This window comes from Physcomitrium patens, chromosome 15 (assembly GCF_059467195.1).
Source record: "Physcomitrium patens ecotype Gransden chromosome 15, ASM5946719v1, whole genome shotgun sequence".
Lineage (NCBI taxonomy): Eukaryota > Viridiplantae > Streptophyta > Bryopsida > Funariales > Funariaceae > Physcomitrium > Physcomitrium patens.
The window spans coordinates 5,175,266-5,196,357 of NC_143424.1; positions in this window are offsets into that span (position 1 = coordinate 5,175,266).

Here is a 21,092-nt window from a genome sequence, read left to right on the forward strand (position 1 = left end):
TTGATTTGGCTCATTTATGTCTCTATAAATAAAATAAAAAACAAATATATACAAAAAAACAATATTAAAGCAACTTTTATTATTTTTAATTTTTTTTTTTTGCCATATACTCATATTATCACATAACATCTACTTCTTTAAAATTGAAGTAAAAATTGGATTTACCTCAAATGATACAATGTTTGGATGCTATTAGATCTTTCTAATTATACACATACTTGAATGTAGTAGTATTGAGAATAATATTGATCTTCCTTTCCAAACTTGATGCCAATATTCTTAAGCCAAAATCACTTAATTCTACCATTAAATACCTCTCGAATTTCACATATATGTTGGATATCAAGTCTACTATCTATATACATAAATTTTACTTCTATCCAACTAGTAGATTGTCAAAAATCTTAAAAACCCTTGGTGACCTTAAAAATCCCATTTCTAAGACATTAATCAACTTGAACTTCAATAATCTTCAATTCAATTGTTCAATCATGCTCAAATTTATAGCATGCAAAAAAAAACACCTATAATCACAAATCTACAAATTTTCACATATAAATCTACTATCAAATTTATAAAATTCTTTCAAATGTAAACGTTTTATTAATTTCACAAAAGACAACCTTGACTTTGCAAAACTTTTACAAAGTCATTACAAACTCAAATTAACCAAAACCAATGTATGAAAAGACCCTATGAAAACTTCTATCAAACATCAATCTCTAATTTGTAAAAGATTCCTAAATTTATCATAGATACATGGTTTTGTGCTTCAATATCTAATTTTGACTTAGATTGATAACCAATTCTCTCTTGGTATCAATTTTTGGTAATTTAAAATAATTTTTACTTTAATTTATTATTAATTATTTTAAAAATATGTATAAATTAATTTCTTATCTTATTTATTTTGATTTGGCTCATTTATGTCTCTATAAATAAAATAAAAAACAAATATATACAAAAAAACAATATTAAAGCAACTTTTATTATTTTTAATTTTTTTTTTTTGCCATATACTCATATTATCACATAACATCTACTTCTTTAAAATTGAAGTAAAAATTGGATTTACCTCAAATGATACAATGTTTGGATGCTATTAGATCTTTCTAATTATACACATACTTGAATGTAGTAGTATTGAGAATAATATTGATCTTCCTTTCCAAACTTGATGCCAATATTCTTAAGCCAAAATCACTTAATTCTACCATTAAATACCTCTCGAATTTCACATATATGTTGGATATCAAGTCTACTATCTATATACATAAATTTTACTTCTATCCAACTAGTAGATTGTCAAAAATCTTAAAAACCCTTGGTGACCTTAAAAATCCCATTTCTAAGACATTAATCAACTTGAACTTCAATAATCTTCAATTCAATTGTTCAATCATGCTCAAATTTATAGCATGCAAAAAAAAACACCTATAATCACAAATCTACAAATTTTCACATATAAATCTACTATCAAATTTATAAAATTCTTTCAAATGTAAACGTTTTATTAATTTCACAAAAGACAACCTTGACTTTGCAAAACTTTTACAAAGTCATTACAAACTCAAATTAACCAAAACCAATGTATGAAAAGACCCTATGAAAACTTCTATCAAACATCAATCTCTAATTTGTAAAAGATTCCTAAATTTATCATAGATACATGGTTTTGTGCTTCAATATCTAATTTTGACTTAGATTGATAACCAATTCTCTCTTGGTATCAATTTTTGGTAATTTAAAATAATTTTTACTTTAATTTATTATTAATTATTTTAAAAATATGTATAAATTAATTTCTTATCTTATTTATTTTGATTTGGCTCATTTATGTCTCTATAAATAAAATAAAAAACAAATATATACAAAAAAACAATATTAAAGCAACTTTTATTATTTTTAATTTTTTTTTTTTGCCATATACTCATATTATCACATAACATCTACTTCTTTAAAATTGAAGTAAAAATTGGATTTACCTCAAATGATACAATGTTTGGATGCTATTAGATCTTTCTAATTATACACATACTTGAATGTAGTAGTATTGAGAATAATATTGATCTTCCTTTCCAAACTTGATGCCAATATTCTTAAGCCAAAATCACTTAATTCTACCATTAAATACCTCTCGAATTTCACATATATGTTGGATATCAAGTCTACTATCTATATACATAAATTTTACTTCTATCCAACTAGTAGATTGTCAAAAATCTTAAAAACCCTTGGTGACCTTAAAAATCCCATTTCTAAGACATTAATCAACTTGAACTTCAATAATCTTCAATTCAATTGTTCAATCATGCTCAAATTTATAGCATGCAAAAAAAAACACCTATAATCACAAATCTACAAATTTTCACATATAAATCTACTATCAAATTTATAAAATTCTTTCAAATGTAAACGTTTTATTAATTTCACAAAAGACAACCTTGACTTTGCAAAACTTTTACAAAGTCATTACAAACTCAAATTAACCAAAACCAATGTATGAAAAGACCCTATGAAAACTTCTATCAAACATCAATCTCTAATTTGTAAAAGATTCCTAAATTTATCATAGATACATGGTTTTGTGCTTCAATATCTAATTTTGACTTAGATTGATAACCAATTCTCTCTTGGTATCAATTTTTGGTAATTTAAAATAATTTTTACTTTAATTTATTATTAATTATTTTAAAAATATGTATAAATTAATTTCTTATCTTATTTATTTTGATTTGGCTCATTTATGTCTCTATAAATAAAATAAAAAACAAATATATACAAAAAAACAATATTAAAGCAACTTTTATTATTTTTAATTTTTTTTTTTTGCCATATACTCATATTATCACATAACATCTACTTCTTTAAAATTGAAGTAAAAATTGGATTTACCTCAAATGATACAATGTTTGGATGCTATTAGATCTTTCTAATTATACACATACTTGAATGTAGTAGTATTGAGAATAATATTGATCTTCCTTTCCAAACTTGATGCCAATATTCTTAAGCCAAAATCACTTAATTCTACCATTAAATACCTCTCGAATTTCACATATATGTTGGATATCAAGTCTACTATCTATATACATAAATTTTACTTCTATCCAACTAGTAGATTGTCAAAAATCTTAAAAACCCTTGGTGACCTTAAAAATCCCATTTCTAAGACATTAATCAACTTGAACTTCAATAATCTTCAATTCAATTGTTCAATCATGCTCAAATTTATAGCATGCAAAAAAAAACACCTATAATCACAAATCTACAAATTTTCACATATAAATCTACTATCAAATTTATAAAATTCTTTCAAATGTAAACGTTTTATTAATTTCACAAAAGACAACCTTGACTTTGCAAAACTTTTACAAAGTCATTACAAACTCAAATTAACCAAAACCAATGTATGAAAAGACCCTATGAAAACTTCTATCAAACATCAATCTCTAATTTGTAAAAGATTCCTAAATTTATCATAGATACATGGTTTTGTGCTTCAATATCTAATTTTGACTTAGATTGATAACCAATTCTCTCTTGGTATCAATTTTTGGTAATTTAAAATAATTTTTACTTTAATTTATTATTAATTATTTTAAAAATATGTATAAATTAATTTCTTATCTTATTTATTTTGATTTGGCTCATTTATGTCTCTATAAATAAAATAAAAAACAAATATATACAAAAAAACAATATTAAAGCAACTTTTATTATTTTTAATTTTTTTTTTTTGCCATATACTCATATTATCACATAACATCTACTTCTTTAAAATTGAAGTAAAAATTGGATTTACCTCAAATGATACAATGTTTGGATGCTATTAGATCTTTCTAATTATACACATACTTGAATGTAGTAGTATTGAGAATAATATTGATCTTCCTTTCCAAACTTGATGCCAATATTCTTAAGCCAAAATCACTTAATTCTACCATTAAATACCTCTCGAATTTCACATATATGTTGGATATCAAGTCTACTATCTATATACATAAATTTTACTTCTATCCAACTAGTAGATTGTCAAAAATCTTAAAAACCCTTGGTGACCTTAAAAATCCCATTTCTAAGACATTAATCAACTTGAACTTCAATAATCTTCAATTCAATTGTTCAATCATGCTCAAATTTATAGCATGCAAAAAAAAACACCTATAATCACAAATCTACAAATTTTCACATATAAATCTACTATCAAATTTATAAAATTCTTTCAAATGTAAACGTTTTATTAATTTCACAAAAGACAACCTTGACTTTGCAAAACTTTTACAAAGTCATTACAAACTCAAATTAACCAAAACCAATGTATGAAAAGACCCTATGAAAACTTCTATCAAACATCAATCTCTAATTTGTAAAAGATTCCTAAATTTATCATAGATACATGGTTTTGTGCTTCAATATCTAATTTTGACTTAGATTGATAACCAATTCTCTCTTGGTATCAATTTTTGGTAATTTAAAATAATTTTTACTTTAATTTATTATTAATTATTTTAAAAATATGTATAAATTAATTTCTTATCTTATTTATTTTGATTTGGCTCATTTATGTCTCTATAAATAAAATAAAAAACAAATATATACAAAAAAACAATATTAAAGCAACTTTTATTATTTTTAATTTTTTTTTTTTGCCATATACTCATATTATCACATAACATCTACTTCTTTAAAATTGAAGTAAAAATTGGATTTACCTCAAATGATACAATGTTTGGATGCTATTAGATCTTTCTAATTATACACATACTTGAATGTAGTAGTATTGAGAATAATATTGATCTTCCTTTCCAAACTTGATGCCAATATTCTTAAGCCAAAATCACTTAATTCTACCATTAAATACCTCTCGAATTTCACATATATGTTGGATATCAAGTCTACTATCTATATACATAAATTTTACTTCTATCCAACTAGTAGATTGTCAAAAATCTTAAAAACCCTTGGTGACCTTAAAAATCCCATTTCTAAGACATTAATCAACTTGAACTTCAATAATCTTCAATTCAATTGTTCAATCATGCTCAAATTTATAGCATGCAAAAAAAAACACCTATAATCACAAATCTACAAATTTTCACATATAAATCTACTATCAAATTTATAAAATTCTTTCAAATGTAAACGTTTTATTAATTTCACAAAAGACAACCTTGACTTTGCAAAACTTTTACAAAGTCATTACAAACTCAAATTAACCAAAACCAATGTATGAAAAGACCCTATGAAAACTTCTATCAAACATCAATCTCTAATTTGTAAAAGATTCCTAAATTTATCATAGATACATGGTTTTGTGCTTCAATATCTAATTTTGACTTAGATTGATAACCAATTCTCTCTTGGTATCAATTTTTGGTAATTTAAAATAATTTTTACTTTAATTTATTATTAATTATTTTAAAAATATGTATAAATTAATTTCTTATCTTATTTATTTTGATTTGGCTCATTTATGTCTCTATAAATAAAATAAAAAACAAATATATACAAAAAAACAATATTAAAGCAACTTTTATTATTTATAATTTTTTTTTTGCCATATACTCATATTATCACATAACATCTACTTCTTTAAAATTGAAGTAAAAATTGGATTTACCTCAAATGATACAATGTTTGGATGCTATTAGATCTTTCTAATTATACACATACTTGAATGTAGTAGTATTGAGAATAATATTGATCTTCCTTTCCAAACTTGATGCCAATATTCTTAAGCCAAAATCACTTAATTCTACCATTAAATACCTCTCGAATTTCACATATATGTTGGATATCAAGTCTACTATCTATATACATAAATTTTACTTCTATCCAACTAGTAGATTGTCAAAAATCTTAAAAACCCTTGGTGACCTTAAAAATCCCATTTCTAAGACATTAATCAACTTGAACTTCAATAATCTTCAATTCAATTGTTCAATCATGCTCAAATTTATAGCATGCAAAAAAAAACACCTATAATCACAAATCTACAAATTTTCACATATAAATCTACTATCAAATTTATAAAATTCTTTCAAATGTAAACGTTTTATTAATTTCACAAAAGACAACCTTGACTTTGCAAAACTTTTACAAAGTCATTACAAACTCAAATTAACCAAAACCAATGTATGAAAAGACCCTATGAAAACTTCTATCAAACATCAATCTCTAATTTGTAAAAGATTCCTAAATTTATCATAGATACATGGTTTTGTGCTTCAATATCTAATTTTGACTTAGATTGATAACCAATTCTCTCTTGGTATCAATTTTTGGTAATTTAAAATAATTTTTACTTTAATTTATTATTAATTATTTTAAAAATATGTATAAATTAATTTCTTATCTTATTTATTTTGATTTGGCTCATTTATGTCTCTATAAATAAAATAAAAAACAAATATATACAAAAAAACAATATTAAAGCAACTTTTATTATTTTTAATTTTTTTTTTTTGCCATATACTCATATTATCACATAACATCTACTTCTTTAAAATTGAAGTAAAAATTGGATTTACCTCAAATGATACAATGTTTGGATGCTATTAGATCTTTCTAATTATACACATACTTGAATGTAGTAGTATTGAGAATAATATTGATCTTCCTTTCCAAACTTGATGCCAATATTCTTAAGCCAAAATCACTTAATTCTACCATTAAATACCTCTCGAATTTCACATATATGTTGGATATCAAGTCTACTATCTATATACATAAATTTTACTTCTATCCAACTAGTAGATTGTCAAAAATCTTAAAAACCCTTGGTGACCTTAAAAATCCCATTTCTAAGACATTAATCAACTTGAACTTCAATAATCTTCAATTCAATTGTTCAATCATGCTCAAATTTATAGCATGCAAAAAAAAACACCTATAATCACAAATCTACAAATTTTCACATATAAATCTACTATCAAATTTATAAAATTCTTTCAAATGTAAACGTTTTATTAATTTCACAAAAGACAACCTTGACTTTGCAAAACTTTTACAAAGTCATTACAAACTCAAATTAACCAAAACCAATGTATGAAAAGACCCTATGAAAACTTCTATCAAACATCAATCTCTAATTTGTAAAAGATTCCTAAATTTATCATAGATACATGGTTTTGTGCTTCAATATCTAATTTTGACTTAGATTGATAACCAATTCTCTCTTGGTATCAATTTTTGGTAATTTAAAATAATTTTTACTTTAATTTATTATTAATTATTTTAAAAATATGTATAAATTAATTTCTTATCTTATTTATTTTGATTTGGCTCATTTATGTCTCTATAAATAAAATAAAAAACAAATATATACAAAAAAACAATATTAAAGCAACTTTTATTATTTTTAATTTTTTTTTTTTGCCATATACTCATATTATCACATAACATCTACTTCTTTAAAATTGAAGTAAAAATTGGATTTACCTCAAATGATACAATGTTTGGATGCTATTAGATCTTTCTAATTATACACATACTTGAATGTAGTAGTATTGAGAATAATATTGATCTTCCTTTCCAAACTTGATGCCAATATTCTTAAGCCAAAATCACTTAATTCTACCATTAAATACCTCTCGAATTTCACATATATGTTGGATATCAAGTCTACTATCTATATACATAAATTTTACTTCTATCCAACTAGTAGATTGTCAAAAATCTTAAAAACCCTTGGTGACCTTAAAAATCCCATTTCTAAGACATTAATCAACTTGAACTTCAATAATCTTCAATTCAATTGTTCAATCATGCTCAAATTTATAGCATGCAAAAAAAAACACCTATAATCACAAATCTACAAATTTTCACATATAAATCTACTATCAAATTTATAAAATTCTTTCAAATGTAAACGTTTTATTAATTTCACAAAAGACAACCTTGACTTTGCAAAACTTTTACAAAGTCATTACAAACTCAAATTAACCAAAACCAATGTATGAAAAGACCCTATGAAAACTTCTATCAAACATCAATCTCTAATTTGTAAAAGATTCCTAAATTTATCATAGATACATGGTTTTGTGCTTCAATATCTAATTTTGACTTAGATTGATAACCAATTCTCTCTTGGTATCAATTTTTGGTAATTTAAAATAATTTTTACTTTAATTTATTATTAATTATTTTAAAAATATGTATAAATTAATTTCTTATCTTATTTATTTTGATTTGGCTCATTTATGTCTCTATAAATAAAATAAAAAACAAATATATACAAAAAAACAATATTAAAGCAACTTTTATTATTTTTAATTTTTTTTTTTTGCCATATACTCATATTATCACATAACATCTACTTCTTTAAAATTGAAGTAAAAATTGGATTTACCTCAAATGATACAATGTTTGGATGCTATTAGATCTTTCTAATTATACACATACTTGAATGTAGTAGTATTGAGAATAATATTGATCTTCCTTTCCAAACTTGATGCCAATATTCTTAAGCCAAAATCACTTAATTCTACCATTAAATACCTCTCGAATTTCACATATATGTTGGATATCAAGTCTACTATCTATATACATAAATTTTACTTCTATCCAACTAGTAGATTGTCAAAAATCTTAAAAACCCTTGGTGACCTTAAAAATCCCATTTCTAAGACATTAATCAACTTGAACTTCAATAATCTTCAATTCAATTGTTCAATCATGCTCAAATTTATAGCATGCAAAAAAAAACACCTATAATCACAAATCTACAAATTTTCACATATAAATCTACTATCAAATTTATAAAATTCTTTCAAATGTAAACGTTTTATTAATTTCACAAAAGACAACCTTGACTTTGCAAAACTTTTACAAAGTCATTACAAACTCAAATTAACCAAAACCAATGTATGAAAAGACCCTATGAAAACTTCTATCAAACATCAATCTCTAATTTGTAAAAGATTCCTAAATTTATCATAGATACATGGTTTTGTGCTTCAATATCTAATTTTGACTTAGATTGATAACCAATTCTCTCTTGGTATCAATTTTTGGTAATTTAAAATAATTTTTACTTTAATTTATTATTAATTATTTTAAAAATATGTATAAATTAATTTCTTATCTTATTTATTTTGATTTGGCTCATTTATGTCTCTATAAATAAAATAAAAAACAAATATATACAAAAAAACAATATTAAAGCAACTTTTATTATTTTTAATTTTTTTTTTTTGCCATATACTCATATTATCACATAACATCTACTTCTTTAAAATTGAAGTAAAAATTGGATTTACCTCAAATGATACAATGTTTGGATGCTATTAGATCTTTCTAATTATACACATACTTGAATGTAGTAGTATTGAGAATAATATTGATCTTCCTTTCCAAACTTGATGCCAATATTCTTAAGCCAAAATCACTTAATTCTACCATTAAATACCTCTCGAATTTCACATATATGTTGGATATCAAGTCTACTATCTATATACATAAATTTTACTTCTATCCAACTAGTAGATTGTCAAAAATCTTAAAAACCCTTGGTGACCTTAAAAATCCCATTTCTAAGACATTAATCAACTTGAACTTCAATAATCTTCAATTCAATTGTTCAATCATGCTCAAATTTATAGCATGCAAAAAAAAACACCTATAATCACAAATCTACAAATTTTCACATATAAATCTACTATCAAATTTATAAAATTCTTTCAAATGTAAACGTTTTATTAATTTCACAAAAGACAACCTTGACTTTGCAAAACTTTTACAAAGTCATTACAAACTCAAATTAACCAAAACCAATGTATGAAAAGACCCTATGAAAACTTCTATCAAACATCAATCTCTAATTTGTAAAAGATTCCTAAATTTATCATAGATACATGGTTTTGTGCTTCAATATCTAATTTTGACTTAGATTGATAACCAATTCTCTCTTGGTATCAATTTTTGGTAATTTAAAATAATTTTTACTTTAATTTATTATTAATTATTTTAAAAATATGTATAAATTAATTTCTTATCTTATTTATTTTGATTTGGCTCATTTATGTCTCTATAAATAAAATAAAAAACAAATATATACAAAAAAACAATATTAAAGCAACTTTTATTATTTTTAATTTTTTTTTTTTGCCATATACTCATATTATCACATAACATCTACTTCTTTAAAATTGAAGTAAAAATTGGATTTACCTCAAATGATACAATGTTTGGATGCTATTAGATCTTTCTAATTATACACATACTTGAATGTAGTAGTATTGAGAATAATATTGATCTTCCTTTCCAAACTTGATGCCAATATTCTTAAGCCAAAATCACTTAATTCTACCATTAAATACCTCTCGAATTTCACATATATGTTGGATATCAAGTCTACTATCTATATACATAAATTTTACTTCTATCCAACTAGTAGATTGTCAAAAATCTTAAAAACCCTTGGTGACCTTAAAAATCCCATTTCTAAGACATTAATCAACTTGAACTTCAATAATCTTCAATTCAATTGTTCAATCATGCTCAAATTTATAGCATGCAAAAAAAAACACCTATAATCACAAATCTACAAATTTTCACATATAAATCTACTATCAAATTTATAAAATTCTTTCAAATGTAAACGTTTTATTAATTTCACAAAAGACAACCTTGACTTTGCAAAACTTTTACAAAGTCATTACAAACTCAAATTAACCAAAACCAATGTATGAAAAGACCCTATGAAAACTTCTATCAAACATCAATCTCTAATTTGTAAAAGATTCCTAAATTTATCATAGATACATGGTTTTGTGCTTCAATATCTAATTTTGACTTAGATTGATAACCAATTCTCTCTTGGTATCAATTTTTGGTAATTTAAAATAATTTTTACTTTAATTTATTATTAATTATTTTAAAAATATGTATAAATTAATTTCTTATCTTATTTATTTTGATTTGGCTCATTTATGTCTCTATAAATAAAATAAAAAACAAATATATACAAAAAAACAATATTAAAGCAACTTTTATTATTTTTAATTTTTTTTTTTTGCCATATACTCATATTATCACATAACATCTACTTCTTTAAAATTGAAGTAAAAATTGGATTTACCTCAAATGATACAATGTTTGGATGCTATTAGATCTTTCTAATTATACACATACTTGAATGTAGTAGTATTGAGAATAATATTGATCTTCCTTTCCAAACTTGATGCCAATATTCTTAAGCCAAAATCACTTAATTCTACCATTAAATACCTCTCGAATTTCACATATATGTTGGATATCAAGTCTACTATCTATATACATAAATTTTACTTCTATCCAACTAGTAGATTGTCAAAAATCTTAAAAACCCTTGGTGACCTTAAAAATCCCATTTCTAAGACATTAATCAACTTGAACTTCAATAATCTTCAATTCAATTGTTCAATCATGCTCAAATTTATAGCATGCAAAAAAAAACACCTATAATCACAAATCTACAAATTTTCACATATAAATCTACTATCAAATTTATAAAATTCTTTCAAATGTAAACGTTTTATTAATTTCACAAAAGACAACCTTGACTTTGCAAAACTTTTACAAAGTCATTACAAACTCAAATTAACCAAAACCAATGTATGAAAAGACCCTATGAAAACTTCTATCAAACATCAATCTCTAATTTGTAAAAGATTCCTAAATTTATCATAGATACATGGTTTTGTGCTTCAATATCTAATTTTGACTTAGATTGATAACCAATTCTCTCTTGGTATCAATTTTTGGTAATTTAAAATAATTTTTACTTTAATTTATTATTAATTATTTTAAAAATATGTATAAATTAATTTCTTATCTTATTTATTTTGATTTGGCTCATTTATGTCTCTATAAATAAAATAAAAAACAAATATATACAAAAAAACAATATTAAAGCAACTTTTATTATTTTTAATTTTTTTTTTTTGCCATATACTCATATTATCACATAACATCTACTTCTTTAAAATTGAAGTAAAAATTGGATTTACCTCAAATGATACAATGTTTGGATGCTATTAGATCTTTCTAATTATACACATACTTGAATGTAGTAGTATTGAGAATAATATTGATCTTCCTTTCCAAACTTGATGCCAATATTCTTAAGCCAAAATCACTTAATTCTACCATTAAATACCTCTCGAATTTCACATATATGTTGGATATCAAGTCTACTATCTATATACATAAATTTTACTTCTATCCAACTAGTAGATTGTCAAAAATCTTAAAAACCCTTGGTGACCTTAAAAATCCCATTTCTAAGACATTAATCAACTTGAACTTCAATAATCTTCAATTCAATTGTTCAATCATGCTCAAATTTATAGCATGCAAAAAAAAACACCTATAATCACAAATCTACAAATTTTCACATATAAATCTACTATCAAATTTATAAAATTCTTTCAAATGTAAACGTTTTATTAATTTCACAAAAGACAACCTTGACTTTGCAAAACTTTTACAAAGTCATTACAAACTCAAATTAACCAAAACCAATGTATGAAAAGACCCTATGAAAACTTCTATCAAACATCAATCTCTAATTTGTAAAAGATTCCTAAATTTATCATAGATACATGGTTTTGTGCTTCAATATCTAATTTTGACTTAGATTGATAACCAATTCTCTCTTGGTATCAATTTTTGGTAATTTAAAATAATTTTTACTTTAATTTATTATTAATTATTTTAAAAATATGTATAAATTAATTTCTTATCTTATTTATTTTGATTTGGCTCATTTATGTCTCTATAAATAAAATAAAAAACAAATATATACAAAAAAACAATATTAAAGCAACTTTTATTATTTTTAATTTTTTTTTTTTGCCATATACTCATATTATCACATAACATCTACTTCTTTAAAATTGAAGTAAAAATTGGATTTACCTCAAATGATACAATGTTTGGATGCTATTAGATCTTTCTAATTATACACATACTTGAATGTAGTAGTATTGAGAATAATATTGATCTTCCTTTCCAAACTTGATGCCAATATTCTTAAGCCAAAATCACTTAATTCTACCATTAAATACCTCTCGAATTTCACATATATGTTGGATATCAAGTCTACTATCTATATACATAAATTTTACTTCTATCCAACTAGTAGATTGTCAAAAATCTTAAAAACCCTTGGTGACCTTAAAAATCCCATTTCTAAGACATTAATCAACTTGAACTTCAATAATCTTCAATTCAATTGTTCAATCATGCTCAAATTTATAGCATGCAAAAAAAAACACCTATAATCACAAATCTACAAATTTTCACATATAAATCTACTATCAAATTTATAAAATTCTTTCAAATGTAAACGTTTTATTAATTTCACAAAAGACAACCTTGACTTTGCAAAACTTTTACAAAGTCATTACAAACTCAAATTAACCAAAACCAATGTATGAAAAGACCCTATGAAAACTTCTATCAAACATCAATCTCTAATTTGTAAAAGATTCCTAAATTTATCATAGATACATGGTTTTGTGCTTCAATATCTAATTTTGACTTAGATTGATAACCAATTCTCTCTTGGTATCAATTTTTGGTAATTTAAAATAATTTTTACTTTAATTTATTATTAATTATTTTAAAAATATGTATAAATTAATTTCTTATCTTATTTATTTTGATTTGGCTCATTTATGTCTCTATAAATAAAATAAAAAACAAATATATACAAAAAAACAATATTAAAGCAACTTTTATTATTTTTAATTTTTTTTTTACCATATACTCATATTATCACATAACATCTACTTCTTTAAAATTGAAGTAAAAATTGGATTTACCTCAAATGATACAATGTTTGGATGCTATTAGATCTTTCTAATTATACACATACTTGAATGTAGTAGTATTGAGAATAATATTGATCTTCCTTTCCAAACTTGATGCCAATATTCTTAAGCCAAAATCACTTAATTCTACCATTAAATACCTCTCGAATTTCACATATATGTTGGATATCAAGTCTACTATCTATATACATAAATTTTACTTCTATCCAACTAGTAGATTGTCAAAAATCTTAAAAACCCTTGGTGACCTTAAAAATCCCATTTCTAAGACATTAATCAACTTGAACTTCAATAATCTTCAATTCAATTGTTCAATCATGCTCAAATTTATAGCATGCAAAAAAAAACACCTATAATCACAAATCTACAAATTTTCACATATAAATCTACTATCAAATTTATAAAATTCTTTCAAATGTAAACGTTTTATTAATTTCACAAAAGACAACCTTGACTTTGTAAAACTTTTACAAAGTCATTACAAACTCAAATTAACCAAAACCAATGTATGAAAAGACCCTATGAAAACTTCTATCAAACATCAATCTCTAATTTGTAAAAGATTTCTAAATTTATCATAGATACATGGTTTTGTGCTTCAATATCTAATTTTGACTTAGATTGATAACCAATTCTCTCCTCGTATCAATTTTTGGTAATTTAAAATAATTTTTACTTTAATTTATTATTAATTATTTTAAAAATATGTATAAATTAATTTCTTATCTTATTTATTTTGATTTGGCTCATTTATGTCTCTATAAATAAAATAAAAAACAAATACATACAAAAAAACAATATTAAAGCAACTTTTATTATTTTTAATTTTTTTTTTACCATATACTCATATTATCACATAACATCTACTTCTTTAAAATTGAAGTAAAAATTGGATTTACCTCAAATGATACAATGTTTGGATGCTATTAGATCTTTCTAATTATACACATACTTGAATGTAGTAGTATTGAGAATAATATTGATCTTCCTTTCCAAACTTGATGCCAATATTCTTAAGCCAAAATCACTTAATTCTACCATTAAATACCTCTCGAATTTCACATATATGTTGGATATCAAGTCTACTATCTATATACATAAATTTTACTTCTATCCAACTAGTAGATTGTCAAAAATCTTAAAAACCCTTGGTGACCTTAAAAATCCCATTTCTAAGACATTAATCAACTTGAACTTCAATAATCTTCAATTCAATTGTTCAATCATGCTCAAATTTATAGCATGCAAAAAAAAACACCTATAATCACAAATCTACAAATTTTCACATATAAATCTACTATCAAATTTATAAAATTCTTTCAAATGTAAACGTTTTATTAATTTCACAAAAGACAACCTTGACTTTGCAAAACTTTTACAAAGTCATTACAAACTCAAATTAACCAAAACCAATGTATGAAAAGACCCTATGAAAACTTCTATCAAACATCAATCTCTAATTTGTAAAAGATTCCTAAATTTATCATAGATACATGGTTTTGTGCTTCAATATCTAATTTTGACTTAGATTGATAACCAATTCTCTCTTGGTATCAATTTTTGGTAATTTAAAATAATTTTTACTTTAATTTATTATTAATTATTTTAAAAATATGTATAAATTAATTTCTTATCTTATTTATTTTGATTTGGCTCATTTATGTCTCTATAAATAAAATAAAAAACAAATATATACAAAAAAACAATATTAAAGCAACTTTTATTATTTTTAATTTTTTTTTTGCCATATACTCATATTATCACATAACATCTACTTCTTTAAAATTGAAGTAAAAATTGGATTTACCTCAAATGATACAATGTTTGGATGCTATTAGATCTTTCTAATTATACACATACTTGAATGTAGTAGTATTGAGAATAATATTGATCTTCCTTTCCAAACTTGATGCCAATATTCTTAAGCCAAAATCACTTAATTCTACCATTAAATACCTCTCGAATTTCACATATATGTTGGATATCAAGTCTACTATCTATATACATAAATTTTACTTCTATCCAACTAGTAGATTGTCAAAAATCTTAAAAACCCTTGGTGACCTTAAAAATCCCATTTCTAAGACATTAATCAACTTGAACTTCAATAATCTTCAATTCAATTGTTCAATCATGCTCAAATTTATAGCATGCAAAAAAAAACACCTATAATCACAAATCTACAAATTTTCACATATAAATCTACTATCAAATTTATAAAATTCTTTCAAATGTAAACGTTTTATTAATTTCACAAAAGACAACCTTGACTTTGCAAAACTTTTACAAAGTCATTACAAACTCAAATTAACCAAAACCAATGTATGAAAAGACCCTATGAAAACTTCTATCAAACATCAATCTCTAATTTGTAAAAGATTCCTAAATTTATCATAGATACATGGTTTTGTGCTTCAATATCTAATTTTGACTTAGATTGATAACCAATTCTCTCTTGGTATCAATTTTTGGTAATTTAAAATAATTTTTACTTTAATTTATTATTAATTATTTTAAAAATATGTATAAATTAATTTCTTATCTTATTTATTTTGATTTGGCTCATTTATGTCTCTATAAATAAAATAAAAAACAAATATATACAAAAAAACAATATTAAAGCAACTTTTATTATTTTTAATTTTTTTTTTGCCATATACTCATATTATCACATAACATCTACTTCTTTAAAATTGAAGTAAAAATTGGATTTACCTCAAATGATACAATGTTTGGATGCTATTAGATCTTTCTAATTATACACATACTTGAATGTAGTAGTATTGAGAATAATATTGATCTTCCTTTCCAAACTTGATGCCAATATTCTTAAGCCAAAATCACTTAATTCTACCATTAAATACCTCTCGAATTTCACATATATGTTGGATATCAAGTCTACTATCTATATACATAAATTTTACTTCTATCCAACTAGTAGATTGTCAAAAATCTTAAAAACCCTTGGTGACCTTAAAAATCCCATTTCTAAGACATTAATCAACTTGAACTTCAATAATCTTCAATTCAATTGTTCAATCATGCTCAAATTTATAGCATGCAAAAAAAAACACCTATAATCACAAATCTACAAATTTTCACATATAAATCTACTATCAAATTTATAAAATTCTTTCAAATGTAAACGTTTTATTAATTTCACAAAAGACAACCTTGACTTTGCAAAACTTTTACAAAGTCATTACAAACTCAAATTAACCAAAACCAATGTATGAAAAGACCCTATGAAAACTTCTATCAAACATCAATCTCTAATTTGTAAAAGATTCCTAAATTTATCATAGATACATGGTTTTGTGCTTCAATATCTAATTTTGACTTAGATTGATAACCAATTCTCTCTTGGTATCAATTTTTGGTAATTTAAAATAATTTTTACTTTAATTTATTATTAATTATTTTAAAAATATGTATAAATTAATTTCTTATCTTATTTATTTTGATTTGGCTCATTTATGTCTCTATAAATAAAATAAAAAACAAATATATACAAAAAAACAATATTAAAGCAACTTTTATTATTTATAATTTTTTTTTTGCCATATACTCATATTATCACATAACATCTACTTCTTTAAAATTGAAGTAAAAATTGGATTTACCTCAAATGATACAATGTTTGGATGCTATTAGATCTTTCTAATTATACACATACTTGAATGTAGTAGTATTGAGAATAATATTGATCTTCCTTTCCAAACTTGATGCCAATATTCTTAAGCCAAAATCACTTAATTCTACCATTAAATACCTCTCGAATTTCACATATATGTTGGATATCAAGTCTACTATCTATATACATAAATTTTACTTCTATCCAACTAGTAGATTGTCAAAAATCTTAAAAACCCTTGGTGACCTTAAAAATCCCATTTCTAAGACATTAATCAACTTGAACTTCAATAATCTTCAATTCAATTGTTCAATCATGCTCAAATTTATAGCATGCAAAAAAAAACACCTATAATCACAAATCTACAAATTTTCACATATAAATCTACTATCAAATTTATAAAATTCTTTCAAATGTAAACGTTTTATTAATTTCACAAAAGACAACCTTGACTTTGCAAAACTTTTACAAAGTCATTACAAACTCAAATTAACCAAAACCAATGTATGAAAAGACCCTATGAAAACTTCTATCAAACATCAATCTCTAATTTGTAAAAGATTCCTAAATTTATCATAGATACATGGTTTTGTGCTTCAATATCTAATTTTGACTTAGATTGATAACCAATTCTCTCTTGGTATCAATTTTTGGTAATTTAAAATAATTTTTATTTTAATTTATTATTAATTATTTTAAAAATATGTATAAATTAATTTCTTATCTTATTTATTTTGATTTGGCTCATTTATGTCTCTATAAATAAAATAAAAAACAAATATATACAAAAAAACAATATTAAAGTAACTTTTATTATTTATAATTTTTTTTTTGCCATATACTCATATTATCACATAACATCTACTTCTTTAAAATTGAAGTAAAAATTGGATTTACCTCAAATGATACAATGTTTGGATGCTATTAGATCTTTCTAATTATACACATACTTGAATGTAGTAGTATTGAGAATAATATTGATCTTCCTTTCCAAACTTGATGCCAATATTCTTAAGCCAAAATTACTTAATTCTACCATTAAATACCTCTCGAATTTCACATATATGTTGGATATCAAGTCTACTATCTATATACATAAATTTTACTTCTATCCAACTAGTAGATTGTCAAAAATCTTAAAAACCCTTGGTGACCTTAAAAATCCCATTTCTAAGACATTAATCAACTTGAACTTCAATAATCTTCAATTCAATTGTTCAATCATGCTCAAATTTATAGCATGCAAAAAAAAACACCTATAATCACAAATCTACAAATTTTCACATATAAATCTACTATCAAATTTATAAAATTCTTTCAAATGTAAACGTTTTATTAATTTCACAAAAGACAACCTTGACTTTGCAAAACTTTTACAAAGTCATTACAAACTCAAATTAACCAAAACCAATGTATGAAAAGACCCTATGAAAACTTCTATCAAACATCAATCTCTAATTTGTAAAAGATTCCTAAATTTATCATAGATACATGGTTTTGTGCTTCAATATCTAATTTTGACTTAGATTGATAACCAATTCTCTCTTGGTATCAATTTTTGGTAATTTAAAATAATTTTTACTTTAATTTATTATTAATTATTTTAAAAATATGTATAAATTAATTTCTTATCTTATTTATTTTGATTTGGCTCATTTATGTCTCTATAAATAAAATAAAAAACAAATATATACAAAAAAACAATATTAAAGCAACTTTTATTATTTATAATTTTTTTTTTGCCATATACTCATATTATCACATAACATCTACTTCTTTAAAATTGAAGTAAAAATTGGATTTACCTCAAATGATACAATGTTTGGATGCTATTAGATCTTTCTAATTATACACATACTTGAATGTAGTAGTATTGAGAATAATATTGATCTTCCTTTCCAAACTTGATGCCAATATTCTTAAGCCAAAATCACTTAATTCTACCATTAAATACCTCTCGAATTTCACATATATGTTGGATATCAAGTCTACTATCTATATACATAAATTTTACTTCTATCCAACTAGTAGATTGTCAAAAATCTTAAAAACCCTTGGTGACCTTAAAAATCCCATTTCTAAGACATTAATCAACTTGAACTTCAATAATCTTCAATTCAATTGTTCAATCATGCTCAAATTTATAGCATGCAAAAAAAAACACCTATAATCACAAATCTACAAATTTTCACATATAAATCTACTATCAAATTTATAAAATTCTTTCAAATGTAAACGTTTTATTAATTTCACAAAAGACAACCTTGACTTTGCAAAACTTTTACAAAGTCATTACAAACTCAAATTAACCAAAACCAATGTATGAAAAGACCCTATGAAAACTTCTATCAAACATCAATCTCTAATTTGTAAAAGATTCCTAAATTTATCATAGATACATGGTTTTGTGCTTCAATATCTAATTTTGACTTAGATTGATAACCAATTCTCTCTTGGTATCAATTTTTGGTAATTTAAAATAATTTTTACTTTAATTTATTATTAATTATTTTAAAAATATGTATAAATTAATTTCTTATCTTATTTATTTTGATTTGGCTCATTTATGTCTCTATAAATAAAATAAAAAACAAATATATACAAAAAAACAATATTAAAGCAACTTTTATTATTTTTAATTTTTTTTTTGCCATATACTCATATTATCACATAACATCTACTTCTTTAAAATTGAAGTAAAAATTGGATTTACCTCAAATGATACAATGTTTGGATGCTATTAGATCTTTCTAATTATACACATACTTGAATGTAGTAGTATTGAGAATAATATTGATCTTCCTTTCCAAACTTGATGCCAATATTCTTAAGCCAAAATCACTTAATTCTACCATTAAATACCTCTCGAATTTCACATATATGTTGGATATCAAGTCTACTATCTATATACATAAATTTTACTTCTATCCAACTAGTAGATTGTCAAAAATCTTAAAAACCCTTGGTGACCTTAAAAATCCCATTTCTAAGACATTAATCAACTTGAACTTCAATAATCTTCAATTCAATTGTTCAATCATGCTCAAATTTATAGCATGCAAAAAAAAACACCTATAATCACAAATCTACAAATTTTCACATATAAATCTACTATCAAATTTATAAAATTCTTTCAAATGTAAACGTTTTATTAATTTCACAAAAGACAACCTTGACTTTGCAAAACTTTTACAAAGTCATTACAAACTCAAATTAACCAAAACCAATGTATGAAAAGACCCTATGAAAACTTCTATCAAACATCAATCTCTAATTTGTAAAAGATTCCTAAATTTATCATAGATACATGGTTTTGTGCTTCAATATCTAATTTTGACTTAGATTGATAACCAATTCTCTCTTGGTATCAATTTTTGGTAATTTAAAATAATTTTTACTTTAATTTATTATTAATTATTTTAAAAATATGTATAAATTAATTTCTTATCTTATTTATTTTGATTTGGCTCATTTATGTCTCTATAAATAAAATAAAAAACAAATATATACAAAAAAACAATATTAAAGCAACTTTTATTATTTTTAATTTTTTTTTTGCCATATACTCATATTATCACATAACATCTACTTCTTTAAAATTGAAGTAAAAATTGGATTTACCTCAAATGATACAATGT